This window comes from Propithecus coquereli, unplaced genomic scaffold (assembly GCF_000956105.1).
Source record: "Propithecus coquereli isolate 6110/MARCELLA unplaced genomic scaffold, Pcoq_1.0 Scaffold45, whole genome shotgun sequence".
In the NCBI taxonomy this organism is placed as follows: domain Eukaryota; kingdom Metazoa; phylum Chordata; class Mammalia; order Primates; family Indriidae; genus Propithecus; species Propithecus coquereli.
Window position 1 is genome coordinate 8,045,479 of NW_012150285.1, and position 15,751 is coordinate 8,061,229.

A 15,751-nucleotide genomic window follows, 5' to 3' on the forward strand; every position below is an offset into this window, starting at 1 on the left:
AAACATCAGAACCCACTTAAAAGAATCACATACGTAACCTCGGTGTGCTGAAATGTTTGGGAACTAACTGTTCTGAGCAGAGCATCGTAATACTAGCCAGAAAAATAGCTTCGTACGTATCAGCTTCATAAACTGACAACCTCAGTTAATGCTATAAAAAGCAATCAGGGACGTTTTATTGAAAAATATTAAGATATTGTATATGTTTGCCATAATTTGAAGATGATCATAAACTTAATTGAAGCAAATGTAAATAATTAGTATGAAATGAAACACTTGTCCGGGAGGAAAACGATTCCAGTGATAGATGTCCCAATAAAAAAAAAATAAAGCACTTCTAAGAATTCAAAGGTTTGGTAAAACACCAGTTCGTTTTCACTGCTTTTCAAAGGAGCTTATGAAAGGGGGTGATATGAACAAGGAAATGGTATTAATGCTAACTAAGAGCTGAATTCAAATAATAGAGGAAATCCTTTAACTTTCAACAGTAGATATTTCTAATGTTAAAGTCATGGTTTAGCTTTGTTTCACTAGCATTAAAAATACATCTAGAAACATCTAGAAATACATCTAGAAACATCTTATAGCTATGGGAAATGAAGAAACATATTATTGTTATATTATTATTAAAGGAAGATTCTATCATTGTCCTCAGATTTTAAAATATTCTCGAATTAGTGGGTCCTGGGAATGAAAGGGCGCAACAGACAAAACAGCACAACAACAAAAAGAACCGTACGAATGTTGGAGGAAAGTTGTTGTTTCTGTAACAAAGTGTTTGATAGAAAGAAACTTGGGGCATCTGTTTTTACGGTTAATAAACGCACAAAACAAAAGCAACAGCGCCATTTTAAAAGAAACTAAGCACTTGAAACAGATGAGAATATTAACGTGAAGATTGTCTCGTACATGTTTCTAAGGAAGAAGTTGTTTTTAATTCATAAACACCGGAAATATAGTACCTTTAGAGTAAACAACGGAGAAGTTGAATTTCAAGGTCAATTTTTGGCTTATTTTTGTGCAATGGCATAATGAAACCTCTACTCTTACTAGAAAAATGTCAAAGCCAGTGAAAACACCCACAGCTTTCAGAGAACACACGGGGTGATCACACCACTGTTTTGCTACCATACACGGTGGGAGAGCTCACCTTTTTTTTCATTAGTTTTTGCGTGAGGTGTTTTGTTATATTTATTTTGTGCTATTTAAGGCTGACGACCTTAATTCTTTATAAGTTTTCAGTAACAAGGTTCTTTTTCTAGGCTTTATTCTCCTCCAGGGTACCCAGGGAGTACCATATGCTCTTTGGAAATGGGTGGCTGTTTCAGCTTGAAAGGGGCTTAAGGTGGAAGGAATTTTAAATAGATATTCTTTGATCTTCCAATCTCTTTAGTTTACAAGGATTCCTTTTAGAAATCCTTGCCATGATCCTTCTACTGTTTGCAGTCAATGTTCTTTTCCTACTATCAGGATGACTTGCACTAAAAATGACTTACTGCTTTTAAAAAATTTTTTTAGTTTCTGAAAGTAAATGCAAAGTTAGTTTTTTTAGGACCTGGAATTGCAAATCCTGTTATTTTGATAGATTTTGGTGTTACCATTTTATATCTCTAAGGCGTTTGCACGGAACTGAGAGACTCTCATTCAAAATTTTTGGAAAATTTATTTCAATTTAGGAAAATGAGAATCTCAGTTGTTAATAAACGGACAACCCAGAACTGTAAGTAAATCCTTTTTCTTTTTTACCTAATTGGGTTAGGTTAACAAGATAAAGAAAATTTTCTAGTCCAGATAATTTAAAATGTTTAATCTCATTTCATGAAGATTTGTGAATGGAATAGGCTATGTTCATTCCTGTAATTCAGTGAAAACAATACGGAAACCCGCATATTTAAGGGCTTTGCTACCTCAAATTCATTAAATGCCCCCCCAAAACCCAATGGATCCACATGTACTTAAGAGTAAAAAGGGGAGCTCACCCTAAACAAGAACGGAGTAGGAAGGGAATCAACGTTTATATGATGCTACTGTATGTAGGCATCGTACTGGGTACTTTGTACTCAAGATCTGATTTAAAATACAGGAGAATTGATAAAATAATACTCTCATATCTTACTAGGTTCTATCTAAATGGGCCAATCATTTTTCAAGGTCAATTTGGCAGTGCATACCAAAAGCATTATAATTTTTGTGCACCTCCTGGATTATGTCCAAGGATTTATCTACAAGCGCGTCTACCACACTATTGTTTATGATGATAAAAATGTTATGATAAGTTTGGTTAATTCAATTATGGTTCAATCACATAATGAAAACATGTTGAAGAAGAATAATTAATGACATAAAAAGCTTTTCAGAATATACTGTTAAATTGAAAAGCTGGTTCTGAAGCAGTATATACAGCGTGAGCAGATTTAAAAAATTATACACACGTAGCTGGTCGCAATGAAAGACAGACCTGACTTAATATACGCCAAAGTATAAGCGAGTGATTATTTTTGAATCATGGAATAAGATTTTTGTTTCCTCTTTTCTTCTCTGTGTCTTCTAATCTATTTCACAGTGAACACTAATGTTTTTTAAAATAAAAACATTCCCAATTAATTTTACTTTTTTATCATTTGGAAACTTCTAAGGCAGACATTCTTCCTATTTCTTAGTACTGGCTTTAAAAGAGAAATCTTCAGTAAAAATGAGATATACAGCACGTACATAAAATAAAAGGTTTTTTGAAAATATGAGAAAAATAGCTCATCTCAGACACCATAAAAATAATCTATAAAATACACATTTGTAATGGCTTTCAACTACAACTAATACTAGTCCAGCAGAATTGAAACAGACTAGACTGGCTCCTGTGTAAATTCTGATCACTTCCTTACTTGGTTTTTGTCCATTAAGCAGCTGAATTTTACCTCGGGAGTATAGAAACACACAAATGAAATAATAACTCACAAGACCACTGATAGATTGTGTCATACAGTATTGTTTCGAGAAGAAAAAGTGATTTTTGGCTGGGCACGGTGGCTCACGCCTGTCATCCTAGCTCTCTGGGAGGCCGAGGCGGGCGGATCGTTTGAGCTCAGGAGTTCGAAACCAGCCTGAGCAAGAGCGAGACCCCGTCTCTACTAAAATTAGAAAGAAATTAATCGGCAACTAAAAATATATAGAAAAAATTAGCCGGGCACGGTGGTGCATGCCTGTAGTCCCAGCTACTCAGGAGGCTGAGGCAGGAGGATCGCTTGAGCCCAGGAGTTTGAGGTTGCTGTGAGCTAGGATGACGCCATGGCACTCTAGCCTGGGCAACACAGTGAGACTCTGTCTCAAAAAAAAAAAAAGAAAAAGTGATTTGACCCATTCATTCGTTTATTCCATTGTAGATACCCAAGATGAATAATTTTGTGATTTCCTAAGTCTCTTTCTATATTTTTCCTGAATAGATCTAATAGAGGTCCACTCCCAACCAAAGTGCGCCAACTAGTAAGTAAATACAGGACAGGTTCATAGACTTCTGTTCTCCCTTAAAGCATCATGTTTTTCTCCGTTGTGCTCTAATTGCTACATCAATTTCCCCTCCCTCCAACATTTGTTTTCCTTCTTTTTCTCCTCCACCTTAATCTCTGTCTCCAGCTTCTACTTCCATTTTCTCAGACAAATGGTTATTACATTTTCTGGCTCTTAAAATATTTTATGCTTCAATTTCTATAAATGCAAGATGCAAAGTTGATATTTCAATATGTTTCTGATGCATAATTGTCGTGGCTGACTTGAAATCATATAACAGATGGAATCCTTACACTGCCAATCCATTATTTTCAAATTTTCAAGTCAAAGTGACTTATTCTGTCAAGATAAAAGGAAGCTTTTCTTTTGCTAGTTCATGTCACCCTGATTTATTGGTTGATTAAAGACATCCTTTATAAATTACATAATTTTCTCATAATGTTCGGAGTTAAGATTTGTCATTACAGTGTAGAATTATGTCCTAATTTATTTTCATGATTGAAAGACACATTCGTGTATATCAGTATGGTTCTTGGAGACACGAAGAATCTGTAACTGATTGGCTTGCTCATAAAGGAAGACTGTGTATATCAAAAGGGAATTCAGACAAAAAAGTATGGATAGTTAAAAGCAAATCCTTTCTCACTGTTAGGAAAAAAACTGACGTTTGCCATCAGATTAGTTACATTAGCAATTACAACTCTAAATGTCCACAAGTACCAGACAAGTAATGTAAATGAGAGAAAAGAGCTAGATACGTTTTTTTGTTTTTTTTTCAAATAGTGATACAATTGCAGATTGACTTTTAGCCTCCAAGTCTGGGACACAAATAGGACTGATGGAGACTGTGGTGAACTGGAGAATACACATAAATTACTACTCATCTTCAGACAATTGTTGGCAGATCTTATAATTACTCAATAGAAACTCATTCTTTATTGTCAATCTCCCAAATTTTAAATATGGCAGCTGTATTAGTCTGCCAGGGCTGCCGTAACAGAATACCACAGACCGGGTGGCTTAAACAACAGAAATATATTTTCTTACAGTTTTGGAGGCTGGAAGTCCAAGATCAAGGCGTCAGCAGGTTGGTTTCTGGTGAAGCCTCTCTTCCTGGCTTGCAGCCACCTCCTAACTGCGTCTTCACCTGGACTTTCTTGTGTGTGAGAGACAGAGAGATCAATCTTTGTCATCTGCTCTTCTCGTTAAAAGGACACAAGTCCTATAGGATAGGGCTCCATCCTTACGACCTTGTTTAACCTTAATTACCTCCTTAAAGGTCTTATCTCCAAATACTGTCAAATTGGGGATCAGAGCTTCAACATATTTAGAAGAGACAAAATTCAGTCCCTAACAGTCACAACGTAGAAAAACCAAAACAAATTGTGGACCAGATAGGGCCTCAATTTCACCAGTCTGTAATGTCATCACCTTTATTAGAGTAAGAGTTTATTTAAGTCTTGACGTTAGCATCCCTAAAGATACCGGGAGCCGATCAACAGAAAACCAAAGGAAATAATTTGTGAAGAAGGACATGTGTCAAAACTATCTTGCTCAATACAGACTCATAGTATGATCTCAGCACTACAAAAGGTCAACTGCCCCAAATCAGGCAGAAGTTGGGAAAGATTCCTCTGAAGATTCAGATAATCATAGTGGTAAGTTTGGGGTCATAGAACAGCAGAACGGGAGACTTTAAGGCCAGCTCCTGCCCTCCAGTAGGGAAGTCCCAGAACTCAGAACAGAGGCCTGTTTGCTTCCAGAGGTTCCCTCAGAATAGACGTTCCCACCCCCCTTAAGGCAGATTGGACCAAAGCCAGATTATGAAGGTTAAAAAAAAAACTTGAAAATTACTTTGAGGAATCTGAGCTTGATTCTACAGGCCAGTATTCCTCGGACCTCCTGCATAAGACCAAACTGGGCACCTGTTAAAAAGCAAATTCTGGCCCCTATCCCAACCTACTGACTCAGAATCTCTGGAAAGCCCAGAATTTGCAAATTCCCCAGACTGTAGTCACTGGGTTCTAAGCATGGGAAAAAAAAAATCTATACAAGGGTTTCCTAAAGGTTAATCCGGTAGGGGCACAATGAATAGATTATAAGAGAAGAAATGAGACCAATAAACATTTTGCTATGTCGAACCTAGTATAAAGTTGTAGAGGGCAAGGACTAAGGAATAGGAATAAAAAGTATTAGAATAAAATGTTAAGAAAAAATTGGCATAACTGACAAAGTCTTAAAAGTAGCCAATAATGTTGATTTCTTGTACCTTAGAGAATGAGTCCACAACTATGAAACGAGCTCTACCTCATTGTAGCACCCTGGTATACCTCCAGAGCAGCGCTGTCCAACAGAAATATAATATGAGCCGCCGTGTAATTAAAAATTTTCTAGTAGTCATAATTAAAAAAGAAAAAGAAAACAGATGAAATTCATTTAATACATTTAACCCAGTGCATCTAAAATATTATCATTTAAACATTTAATCAAAATAAAAATTATTAATGATATATTTTCTCTTTGCACTAAGTCTTGGAAATTGGCATGTATCTTCAACTTACAGCACTGTTCAATTTGCACTAGCCTCATTTCAATTGCTCAGGAGTCGGATGTGGCCAGCGGGTACCATGTTGGACAAGTCTTAGTCTACCTTCTTGGTTAGACGAGGGGTTTCTTTTACCAACACAGTGGCTTCGTTTATGTGCACTTTCATTATTTCTTTGGGTTATGCCAGGTCATCGGCCACTTGGTCATTCCAGCAGCTTCACAGTCCCTGATCCCTAAAACAAGGAACCCCCTCAAGTGCCTTCAGGCAGTTCAGTATATTTTAAATTCTGAATGAGCCAAGTTCTCCCAGCGGGTGATTCACTGAGTGCAAATTAGGTATTTAGGAAGGTATCAGTGTACTCTTGGAATAACTGTAAGGTCTTATAACTGTGTCACTAGTAAGTGCCAAGATGACCTAAAAAGTGACCTTACCTCTCAAAAGTTCTACTGCGTGATGTTTAGATTGTGCAAAAAGGCAAATATGAGTTTTCTGCAGCTCCTGTGTGCAATTAAGCACTTTTAGAGAGAGAAAGAGGCTGAGGGCCTCTGAAGTTTGTGCTTGAGCTGTGAGAAATATTTCTTTGGTGGGATGCTGCCATGAGAATTTGCATTGTGGACGGAATCCAAACTTACAAACAGGCCCATAAATAAGGGTGGTGAGACGGGTCCCTTGACTGCTTGCGAATACCGCTGTCTGTTTCTCCACAATCTCCCTCCTCCCTTCATTTGCAGAGAAATCATGGCCCCAACCAAACCTCATCTTGCCTGAATGTTGCGCACATATGGGGAAGATCTCATGGCTAACTCGGCGTTTCGCTTAGAAGCAGATGTGTTGCTTTTTCATGCTTTGATGGTCGTTCCTAATTTTCGACTGCAAGGTGTAAAACATTAAGGGATCACCTTGATTATTTTGTCCTGTTTGAAGCAATAAACATCTGCTGATGCTGATTTAAAACAGAAGACAAGCTAATGTGTTCTAAACTCCGAGGTCAATGTATTTGGATTAGTCTCTTAAATTGAACTAATTATGAGCTAAAACAACAAAGTTGAAGGTGTAAAAGAAAGGAGGGTCTTTTCTCCTCTGCCTATGGGTGTCGTGAATGTGCAAGACAGATGTTGGAGGCAGATGTCCTCCAGCCAAGACTTGGGGCCGGTCTCCTTGGAGTTCTAAAGCAGATCCTAATGGACCTCCCTGCATTGTGGGTATATGAGGTTTTCCCTTTTTGGATAATTTTGTTAATAATTTCCTTGGAAAGAAGATATTTTATTTATGCCCGTTAGGCAGAGGACTGATGTGACAGGGTAGAAATGAGGAATTCCTTATAAGCACTGAAAACCTTCGCTTTATTCTTAGTTTATGGGATGTTGTCCTAGCCTTTCTATTCAGAGGAGATCACAGGAAATTGACACGAACGTCTTCGATTTCCCTTTTCCTCAATTCAATTGATTCTAATTTCAATCTACCCCCCCAGTCTTACCTCCCACCATTCTCCTTCAAATATATCCTACACGTAGTCTGGTCCAAAAAAAAAAAAAAACTTCACATATGTTGACTCAGATGTGAAAAAATTTACGTAACTTCCTTTAATTTTTACACGTCTTTCCACTGATGGGTGAAAAACTTGACTTTGCCAATTAAAAGTGTCTAGCCTCTTTTGATTAAAAATAGTTCCTTTTGGCTAACTGCTTACATCTTTCTGAGTTTTTCCTCCCTTCCCAAGTGTTCTCTCTTTCCATACTGCCCTCCCCGCTGGGCCTCCACTGGCAGGGGAGTCCTAGGTAGAGGCATGGGAAGCTCTAGAAAAGTCACGCAACCCTGCTTGCTCCTCATCTTCATCCTCACTGTCGCACTGCAGGCAGTTTCGGCACTCCTGGTCCCAGGGCGTTCTGTGTTGGTGGCCGCTGATGTGTAGCTGGTGTTTGGAGTATGTAGAGGGGACCTGTGCTCACGCCTGGCGTCTCTCACGGATCCAGGTCCAGAAGCCCCCACCTCTGTGGCTCTCTGTAGGACCCCAGCCCTTCTGCAATCTGGGTCGTCTCAGCATTGCTGGGCCCTCCAGGATGCTGGGAGCGGCTGGCTGCTTTCCCTGCACCACAAAATCATGCATGGAGACTTGTGAGGCTGCCCTAAGCCACCGGCTTAGAAATCTCCCTCAGCCAGGCTGGACGTGGTGCTTTGCTGAAACTGGACCTTCCCTGAGAAGCTTAAGCCCCTCCAGGCTCCTTCTGGTTTCTTTATTTCCTCCAGCTCCAAAGTAGGCCAAGCTCCCACAGCCAACTTCGTTCCCGTCTCTTCTTGACCTCCCAGCCTCCCCTCCCAACACACAGGCTTTTCCACCCCTCTGTGTGGCAGGAACTTTTTTCAACCTCACTCTCCTTCATTCTTCTCTGAGGCCAATCCTCCCAACTTTGGTCCTTTCTATAAAAACTCTGCTCTAAGACGTCCGAGAAAACCTCTTACTCCTGCTCGAAAGTCTAATTCTGGGGGAAGATTATTTATTTGCAGACTTTATTTTGAAAATCTAGGTTGAAACTCAGAGCCAAGCAAGGACATCTTTGTTCTGGGCGGCATTCCGTCTCCCCTTCCGCTGCGAAAAAATTATCTTCAGCCTCTTGGCTTCAACAGAGAGAAGCCTGCAAGGTTTTAAAAACAACTGACTAACCAAACTAACAAATAAGAAAACCAACTCTGGAAATACTAAGGAGAAAAAAAAATACATCATATGGTGTTTCAAAATATGGCCTGTTACAATCCGCCAAGCTAAACGGTTTCTCTTCCACGAATATGCTGGACCATCCTGTTTCCACATCTTGTCTGACTTGTTGCCTTCTCAAATAAGTCCCGGGATTTAGTTTTAACTTCGAACTTGCCTTGCTGTCGCCTGGCTTTGTTCACGGGGCGGTGCGGATGGTTTCTCCTCTCATTCCAGATTTATGAAAAGGAAAATTAGCAATGAAAACGACTTTTTACTGATGTCAGGGCCGAACGGGTGGGCCACGCATCTTCCCTGGCAGCCACCTTCCATGGAGATACAAATGAAAATATAAAACGTGATGCATGGCAGATAGACGTTCCGGATAACCCAATGTCAGCTCTAAGTACGTGAGAGTTCTCTCTCTGTATGGGGTGACCTTATCCACTAAGATTTCAATAGCATTGGCTTGAACCACATGGAGTGAGAAATGCAGCACTCTGCCGGTATTTCCAGGAATTTTCGAGCAGGACGTGTTATTCCACATTACGTTATTGTCCTGCTCATTGCCTGATCGTCTAGACCTTCAATTCTCTCTCGTCTCACCTCTTGCAAGAATTCCCTTTTCCTGCCTCCCTCATCACCTCGTGATCGCAGACATGAAACGCAGCCCCTTTTTCTTTGATTTCTGAAAAATGCCACTCGCCTAAAAGAAGTGGCACTCCTAAGTAGGAGATGTTTACTGACCACCTAGGGGTTGGGGCAGGACTGGAGAAGGCTTTATTCTGTAATTTCCACACGCGGTTCTGCCCCCCGGCCATTCCCACAACCGAGGACCTCTCACTAACGTCACCGGCCTTGTTGGGGTCTCTCTTCCTCGCCCCCTATTTCCCTCTCGCACAGCTTCTCCTCATGCCCAGCACCCTCCACGATGCTATCCTCAGAGATTTAAATATTTCGGTGTCAGTTCACTCTTGCTGCTTAATGAGCCATTGCCAACAGCTGCCTGTTGGGCTCCAGGTAGCAATTTGGACTGGGCTCAGCTGGGCGCCTTCCTGCTTCCGCTGTCACCTGTAGGCTGGCTTTGCTTGGTTGGTTGGGCTCTCGCACGTCTGGGGCCCCGGCTGGGACAATTGCACTGACTTGAATCTGCTCCCTGCAGTGTCTCATCCTCCAGGAGGCTGGCCTGGGCTTGTGGAGGTTGCACTGGGTTCCAAGAGAACGACCATTCAAGAATCATTCAAGGATCTTGAAGCCTGGGGATCATCCCTTCTGCTGCATTCTGTCAGTCAAAGAGAGTCAGACTCTCCGCTTGGAGGGAGCCACGAAGTCACATTGCAAAGAAGTGAGCGTACAGCGGGGTTTGGAGAGGACATGCAGGACAAATCCCAGAGGCTCTCTTTCCACAACCAAAACAGTCCTGAAGTGGGTTTTACTAAAAATACATTTCTCTCCCCTCAGAAGAACCTTGCAGCCACCTCTTAAAACTTCTAAGTTGTTTTTTCCCAAGAATACGTGGAAATAATGCCGGTGTGTGTTGGGAGGCAGGGAGGGTTGTGAAAAATAATTGATTTTGTTCCTGGGATTATGGTGGTCATTTAATTTTTTATCTTCAAAACTTATTATATTGTCTTTGAGATAAGCAAACAATATAAATGCATAGTTACTTCTGCTTTATTTTAATTTATCCCACATACAATTACATGAGGACCTGCATCCGAAGACCCCAATGTGGTGGTAATCAGACAGGTTTCTAACTACCCTGATATTTGCTGGGGAAAAAATGGGTCAACCACAAGCTGTGAAATAGATTTGAAAGTACACTGGAGATAATTACTTGGTACAAAATGCATCATAAGGCAAAGATCCTTTCTAACTCAATTTTCAATAATGGTAGAGTTAATAAAGAACTAAAAGAGTATTGAACTTTCTGTGAAAGTAATTTTAAAAAAAGCCTATCATTTCTTTCCTAAGGAAAAGGAAAGAAACTGATGAGGAAAAAATAATCAGTTCTGGGAAAACAAATTTCAACAGGTTTAGGGCACTGGCAAAAAAAAAAAAAGAATTAAAAAGAGACCTAATGGAAAGAGAAGAGTCCAGAGATCTGGATGCTCTTTAAACAGACAATGTTGGCAGGTGAACAAACTGTATGGGAAGTGCAGGACAGGGGACAGGATGCCAAATTAGCGAAGCAGAACTGTGCAAAGTTCTGAAAGGCAAATTAGAGAACCATGGAAAGATGTCCAGCCAGATCACCAAGGATGAACAAAAAGAAGGGACCCAGAGGTATAGGGACCACATCAAAGGCAAGAAAATCAGTGCAGTGTGGGGAAGACATAAAAGGCATCGGGAAGCTGTTAATCAGCTGCGCTAATAAAAACCAAGTCATTACTAACAGTGTTACCACTTGGCTAAATAACCAGTCCTGGATTTCGCATACAGTATTTCTCAGCAGGCCTGTTCCTGGCTCCACAAGTAGCATCCACTAAAATGCTTTCAGTTGCAAATAGCAGAAACCCTAACTCAAAATGGCTTTGAAAATAATGGGAATTTGGCCAGGCACAGTGGCTCACACCTATAATCCCAGCACTTTGGGAGGCTAAGATGGGAGGATCGCTTAAGGCCAGGAATTGAGACCAGCCTGGGCAACATAGTGAGAGCTTGTCTGTACGAAAAAAAAAAATTTGATAAATTAGCTGGCCATGGTGGTGGGCACCCTACTTGGGAGGCTGAGCTGGGAGGATCGCTTGAGCGCAGGAGTTCGAGGATGCAGTGAACTATAATCACACCACTGCACTCCAGCCTGGGCAACAGAGTAAGACTCTGTCTCAAAAAATAAAGGGGTGGGGGGATTTATTGGTTCACGTGAATGAAAGGTCCAAAGACAGAGTGATCTTTAGGTAAAGTTTGATCAGGGTTTGAATTCTCTTTTTCTGAAATTATCTTGGCTGTGCCCTCCTGTGTATGTTGGTTTCATTCTCAGCTGGCTTCCCTCATGGTGGCAAAATGGTTGCAGCAACTCCAAATCTCACATCCTCACACCACACCCTTCAGAGGAGTTTCTCTTCCTCCAACCACAGAATCAACTGTCTGGGCTTCATGTTGACTGAATTGACTCAGGCCATTACCACGTAGATTGGGATAGGCCTAGGTGTACCCATCCCTGAAAAGCCAGGCACTGGTAAGGGGGTGGATTTATGCTGATTTACTCGGGTCACGTAGAGACTGAGACTTGGGGGGCTCCATCTCCCCCAACCCACAATGGCCGATACTCAGTGGATTAAGTGTGAAGTGGAGGGGGCCAGTAAAATGCCTGCCTCGCCTAGTTTGGGCTGTGGAGAAGGAGAAATAGACCTTACCAGTCTCTTCCAGGTTGCGTGAATAAACAGGCAAGTAATCAGAAACAAAGTTACCATATAGCAAACTGTGGCAAGTTAGAAAACATTCTGGGTTTTCTGTGAAGTGGGAAGTGTGCAAAAAAATAAAAAATCAAAGGAAAGAAAACATTCTCAGGGACTGAACATTAGCCTGGATCAATCCCATTTCTGCCTGAAAGAAAAGCAATAGTTTTATGTATTAAAAGTGCTAATAGCTGCTACCCAGCCATCTGCGTTCTAACTTAATGTAATCACTGAATTTTCAGGGATGTGAATACCCATCTCTCACACTGGATCTTTGAAAGGTGGAAACATGTCAACGCAAATTCAGTTCTTCCATGTATAATTATTCTCAGAATAAATTCTACTTTAATTTCAATGAAATTTAAGTGCTAAGAATAAATGCGCAAGATACGTTTTTAAATGAACAAAACGATTTTTGCTCTGTAAAGGATAATTTCAGGGTTTTTTCTTTATAATTACTACCCTTGATGTCTCTGAAATTTCTATAAAAACGTTTTTATCTCTTAGAGGAAATGTCTAGAGTGAGCCTCAAAACCTCATCTGCAAAATAAGAAGAATTGCACCTACTTTATAGGGTGTCAGGAGGATTAAAGGAGCTAACATATGAAAAATAAATACAACAGTATCTGGGATATCAAATATGCCATTATTATATAGGTTATATATAAGATCATTGTAATATATAGTAGTATCATTAATATCACATTTTATCTGTATTCACCCAGTTCTCAAGGTAGACCTAAGAGACTGAAAATTATTACCCCATTTTACAGAGGAGGTACACAAAGGTAATAAAACAAACTTCGGCTTTCTAAGGCACTGAAGTGGTATATCTTCTTGGTAAGTTACTGAGTAAAATTCACATTTTAAAAATAACTCCAGACGCGCTAATCTCTTTTACACTTTCCTCTGATTACTACCCTACTTATTCAGTTGAAACTCAGCAAATACCTGAATGAGAAGCTATTTCTGCTCTTCATTCATGGTCAAAGCTACCCTGTTGTGTTTTTATTTTCTAGAAACTTCTACCTTCCAGTCTCTTCTTTTTGTTACTTTTAGTTTACAGATTAAACGATCTTACAGTTAAGCTTAAATATCCACCCTTACAATTAGACTTAAACATCTGGCACTTAGGTAATCGTTAATATTTACTGAAGGAAGGAAGGAATGAAGCCTGATATTGATTTACAAAGAAAAAAAAAAGGCTCACAGGAAAGATAGAAACCCTATTTCTCACATGACCTCTCGGGCCAATTATATGACTAAAGGAATATAAAAATTCCAGAAAGCTTGAACTAGCTGTGGAAACTAGGAAAAGGTGGCATCTATACATGTCAGAAACACAGAATTTCTGCTAAATATAATGGGAATGGAAACAGGCTAAAGGAAGTCATGAAAGGTCAACTGTAAATACAGTTTTACAAACTGCTTTTATCATCTAGCAGTACGTCTTGAAAACCTTTCCAGGAGAATATCAATATTACCACTTCAATTGCTTATAAACTTTCAATATTTGTGTGCATAATGATTTATTTAATTCTTGGTAACATTTAGTTTGCGTCAATTTTCCCTTTTACAAAAAAAGGCATTGAATATCAAACATTTTTCTTATTTTTAAAGGCAACTGCTTGCAGAACGAAGATTATAATTTTCAAAAATTAAACCAAGCAAATAAAACCAAATATAATAAAAGATAGAAGCAAAAGAAATTGCAAAGAAGTCAAAAATAGTGAAATAAGATGACAGAAGAGCAAATATATTATTAAATACACATAAATGGATGAATGCACCTCTTACAAGGTTGAAAAAGCCAACCCTCTGTATTTGAGTCCAAACCAACTCAACTTTATTCAGTTTATATAAGGTACCCAAAGAAGAGTTACACATGAGCATAAAAAGGATATGCAAAAATAAAGTAGGTAATGGTTGCGTGAAGGACTTGAGTTCTTTCCTTCTCTCTGTGCTGACATCCTCTGTGTTGGTTTCGTTTTTGGCTTATAGCAAGATGGCAGCAGCAACTGCAAGGGTCACAGCAGAAACAGCGATCCCTGAGTGGGGATAAGTGATACGGCTCTTGCTCAGAAGAAGGAAACTTTCCCAGAGGCTACCTACCTACTAGCACACTTCCTTTCGAAAAATGTAATGGACTCACCGTTGGACCAGTCAAATCTTCACTGGAGACAATTAGCTATGTGGGAAAGAGGCGGCTACCTCAACAAACCTAAGGTTCTATTGGAAGGAAGAGGGATAAATGGATTCTGGGGGCAACCAGTGAGATACATGTTGAGCAAAGGAAAGCTGATATGTAGTAAATACACTTAAGGACAAAAAAGTATTATTAAGGATCGGGACTTGTTTTACTTCACGATAAATTTGCCATGAAGACATAATTATTTTGATTTTGTATTTGTCTAAAAACATAGCCTCAAAATACACGAAGCAAAAAATAAGCAGAAATACAAAGAGATATAAACAATCTATAATTTTCGGTCATAATGGAAGATATTAAACATGTTCTTCTCAAAGACAGATTGAGAACAAAATTTAGTAAGAATTGAGAAAATAGGAACAGAATGATTAAACTTGACATAATTGATATATATCTGCATATATACACACCATGTGTGTACACAGTCTTACAAACAAAAATTAGCAAATACATATTTTCAAGCACATATCGGACATCTATAAAAGTTGATCACATACTTGACCACAAAGCACAGCTCAACAAAAAACAAAGCAATAAAATTACAAATGCGATCAATAGCTAAAGATAGCCAAGAAACCAATAATACATTTAGAGATTTTAAAACCCACTTCTAAATAATTTATGGATCAAAAATGAAATCATATTGAAAAGTATAAAACAGGACTGATTGACAATATGAACCCTACGTATTAAAAACTCATGCAGGCTTATTCGCAGGGAAAATTCTTTCTGAGAAAACTGGGGCTAGACTTTTTTCTAACAGCATAATTCCATCCAAAATGTTGACATTGACAGAAAAATTTAGGAAAACATTTTACTTCTCCCATTGTATATTAGAAAGACTGCCCTTTGTTTGTTCCTGAATGTTTTCATGAAGTCTCAGCTAGCGTCCATATGCTATTCATTTTCTCCTTATTAAGCATGTTTGTGGCAATTTTATACAAATTGCCAGACCAGCAATGGTCAGTCTTTCTGCACTACCACCCAACAGAGAAACATTTTCTTTATGCTAGTCAGGTGGCTGTCAAGAGTCTCTTACTCCCTTCTCTGACTATTCCACGAATTGCTGATCTATCCCCTGGTGGACTCTATCACTACCTTCACAATTCTGCTCATTAGCAACCTCTTCTTGCTAGAACATCCTCATATGTGCATTTTAAAAATCCATGGAAAGGAGAACTATTAGTTCAAAGCCATGCAAAATTTCCCTTCTAGCAGTAACGCAAAGAAATCGCACACTCGACCTGCTTCAAAGGAGGAAGGAAGAAATGAACATTTCAATGTCTGTCCAGGACAAAGAGGGTTTGCAGAGAATCTTTTACTTGTCTAAAAGGGACGATAATAACCCCAAATGAGAAGGATGAATAGAATGATTTCAGCTTCTAGGTAAATTATAA